Raw genomic sequence first — 3,810 nt, 5'->3', positions numbered from 1 at the left:
GCTGAACACAGCTCCTCCTGGAGTGGAAGTGGAAACTTCACCACCTGCCTGGCAGCGGAGGACATCCCCCGAAGGAAACACACGCCAGCTTTAATCTGCCGAGAGTAAACTCCCTGATACCGTTCAGCCAGGTGATGGAGACGACGACTTTCAGAAGGGAAAGACGACGGCGTAACGGGGAACTCAGCCTCCAGCTGCTGAGCTGCCATCTGACAGCCCAGGCAAAGCTGCTTCAGCTCATGGAACGCCTTCCACTGCCTCCTGTTCCACTGCTCAGTTCGGAGAACAAAGAGCACTTTGGAGGGGGGAGGATTTCTCTCTTTTTTTAAACACAATATTCCCTCTTTGAAGGTTATTTCCCCAGTAGGTACCAACTGATATGTGCGTACACAGACATCCACACGTACTCCCCCAGGTTCATACCAATGTTTCTGTTGTTCTAACAGGTCTTTTGTTCGTCTCCTCTTTCGGGTGACAGTACATTTGAAAATAACATAATTTACTAATTGTCACAGTTGGCAGAGCTCACCCAGGTATCAGCACCTGCACCTCACACCTCCTTTGTCTACTCACCTGACTCGGTAGAGATCCTACAGAACAAAGTTTGATTTGAAAGCAAGACAGGTCTTTTCTAGAAAGCTCCTCTTTAATATTTGACAAGTGTTATGGACAGATTCTCCAACGCTTTACTCCAGGAGGTGACGGGATTTTTCCTCCCAGCACGGATAATGCCCAGCACACACTAACCAGTCTTCCAGAAGACATTCAATTAGCACCACTCCCTTGCCTGCCTTACACAAACCCTCCCTGCAGCCTCACCCGTGACCTGCCCCGCTCACCACACGCTCCTCACCTGTGTCTTCCACGGGCACTGGGGCGGTTGTTTCTTGTTCCGCTATGTCTGTTACAACTGCTGCCGCTGCTTCGGGGTGCTGCTGCGGAGGTGAAGGTGGTGCCTTTACCGGTGTAGTGGACTCCGGGGTCTCAAACGCTTCTTCAGAGTCAGAGCTCCTGGTGAAAATCAAACGAGAGATGAGTGAGCAGAGGAAAGGTTCGTGTTAGCAGGTTGTACGTGGAAAGGCAGGGCTTTGAGCGGATGGCAGAGACCTCCGCTCTCAGGTGGACTCTGCCCTTCCCAAAGGAGATTTCACACGGCGTAGGGTTTCCAGAGCAGGGTATCATGGCTATGGTCTTCTCCATACTGAAGTATTTACGTCCCTTGTGTTACGTCCCAAATGCACACTTGGAAATAAACCCGTCCTGCAAAGCCTGCTTTCAGTGTGAAGGTGGTTCAAGCACACGCACCTCCACTGACACCCCCGTGTTAACCTCTGAGAGTCTCCTTGGCACAGCCGTACCTAAATCAACTAAAACCAAACAAATAAAAGGGTTCTTCAAGAGATTTCATCTCTTCATCAAAAAACCCATCTAAGAGAGAAAGCAGACACAGAGATACCTGAGGTGCAGCATATCCCTGAGCATCCTGCTCCTACAGAAACACCTTTTATTTTTAGCAGAATTTTACCATAGCCCTTTTCAAACAGTAAGCGTACGGCTCTGTTACCCAAGGTAGACAACCTGTGAGGTGCACGGAGTGCCGGCACTAGCAATAACCCATTCCTAGCACCACGTGCTCACAGACACCGTAGGGACCTCACTGGGTGGGTGCTGGCCCAGCAGGGGAACAGCAGCACCCAGAATGAAGCGATTCAAATTAAATGCGAGCTTGAAAGGCAGCAACTGTCCAAACTGATGGATGACATAAACAGTAAGTGCAGATCTAAACCATACAAGGACACAGCGTTTGCTCTTACAGGAGTACAGCCTTAGGAAACTGTCCTTCTGGGTCTGAAAACTGTAGGTCTTATTTGTTCTGAAACCAAACTGAGACCAAATTTTAAACATTTCTTCTTAAAGCCTTTTTTTTTTTTTTTGAGAGCGAGGAATGCAGTAACAGCAATGTCATATCCAGTGTGCACTGAACATACATTCAATAGCCGTGCAATAACCATTTCTGTTGGTCAGATGCAGATTTTCACTGCTGGTCTGGAATAAAGTGAATCCAATATGACAGTTTCCTGAAGGACGGGGCTGAACCGTGTGTTTGCCGTGGTTCTGCGCAGGGCTGTAGCCCCTGCTGCTCCTCACGGCTGTCCACACCCACACGCCAGTGCGATGGGGACAGAATCTGCCAGGAAAACCAAAGCCATCCCCCAAAAGCACTCTACGAGCCATCCTGAACCGAGGACTCGTCCCATTTCGTTCAAGTAAGAAGACAGCTCTGAGCCGCCAGATTCTGTTCAGTTTCTCAAAGCTCGAGATTATTTTAAGCAGCTCGATGTCAGGAGAAGGACAAGTGCAGGATTTGCATTCCATTACAGTTGCCTAAAACTAACACAGCATGAAGCCTCCGGTACGCTGGGGGAGAAGAGACCCCAGTGTCACCCTCGACAGACCCAACTCTGCCTGGCTCCTCCGCAGCACCCCTGTGAGAGCTCCTGCCTCCTGGCATGCCACAGCCAGTGCCGACTCCTGTCCCACCACCTCTACTCCTGAGCAACGCCCAAGGCTTTCTGCTAGCTAATGGCCTTGGCTGTTTGCCTTACTGGGGGACTTCGGGAGATTTTTCTTTCCTTTCCAGACTTGTGTCACTGCTTGGGGATGTGCCCAAAAATCGTGTGCCTGGCTTTCGACTGCATCTATCGCTCCTCAGAACACCTTCTCTGTGTCACTGCATAACCCACACTTGTTCATTAGACCACAGAACAAACGGGAAGAGGTTGGCTACAGGGATGTCGATTATATCCCTTCAAAGATGGGCCATGCTTTACGTTCAAAATGCTTTAAGCCTAAGAACTGCTGCACCAAAAAGCTTCTGTAGAGAAAGCTGCACTATAGGCATTGGACAAACCAACGCTCTCTGCTTCCACAGAGCTGCTTCGGGAGTCTTTGAAGCTGAAGAACCAAAGAGCGAGAGTTGTCTGATATTTTCCCAGTAGAAAAGTGTTTGTGTCATAAAAATAAACCTGGAAAGTTACCATCTAAACCAACAAACTGAAAGGTAAAGGTAATGCCTCTCTCTCAGGCTTTCACGTAAACCTCTGTTGTGCTTTATTTAATTAATGTTTTACTCTCTTCATTTCAAACTATGTAATACTGAAACAAAAGCATCCAGACCCCTTTTTTCCTTTCCAGATTGTATAGCAATGTAACATATACAGTAAATACAGAGATATATGGAATATAACTGAAACAGAAAAAAATTATCTTTTTTCATGTCTTATGCATGTTTAACTGCTTTGGTAAAGTGGCTGGATGGGGCAGTTCTGCACGCTCCTGTATTTAAATGATGGAAAGACTCTGCACATGTTCATCCGCCTTCTAAACTAGCTACCTTTGTTTACATGGTCTCCTCCTCGGATGGGGTGAGCATAAGCATTTGAAGTAAAGAGGAATGTCTGTCACTGCACGAGCTTCCACTCTGGAGAACCTCCCGAGTGTGTGGACAGAGTCATGGTGCCTGAGCTCCAGCTCAAGGCTTTGATTTGCTAAAATTCAATAATTCCCCCCAGATTCTGATGCAACGCTCCTAATTTTCAGCTGCACTCCTCCATAAGTGGCAGCATCATCGAGGAAGACCTGTCTTAACCGTCACCCGAATGCTGTGAGGTGGTTATGAAAAGCAATCGTGCTGGCACCACACGGTGTTTCACAGAGAAGCGGGAAGGGAAGCTCAATACCAGAAAAACAGTCTTTGCTGCAGCCTGGGATCTGGGAGAGAGCATAAAGCCTGGAAGGGCATACCAGGAC

General features: G+C 48.2%; 1 protein-coding gene across 1 annotated transcript in view; it reads right to left on the bottom strand.

The window, feature by feature from the left end:
- The window catches only part of TACC2 (transforming, acidic coiled-coil containing protein 2), a 43,617-nt gene extending 42,612 nt beyond the window's left edge, over positions 1–1,005 (bottom strand). Inside the window, exon 1 of the mRNA XM_010140174.1 lies at positions 854–1,005. The gene's annotated coding sequence lies outside the window, so the exon portion shown is untranslated. The remainder of the gene's footprint in view (positions 1–853) is intronic.
- Positions 1,006–3,810: the final 2,805 nt, after the last annotated feature.

The sequence above is a fragment of the Buceros rhinoceros genome, unplaced genomic scaffold (assembly GCF_000710305.1).
Source record: "Buceros rhinoceros silvestris isolate BGI_N320 unplaced genomic scaffold, ASM71030v1 scaffold9647, whole genome shotgun sequence".
Lineage (NCBI taxonomy): Eukaryota > Metazoa > Chordata > Aves > Bucerotiformes > Bucerotidae > Buceros > Buceros rhinoceros.
The sequence above is the reverse complement of the archived record's forward strand: the minus strand, read 5'-3'. Positions and strand labels throughout refer to the sequence as shown.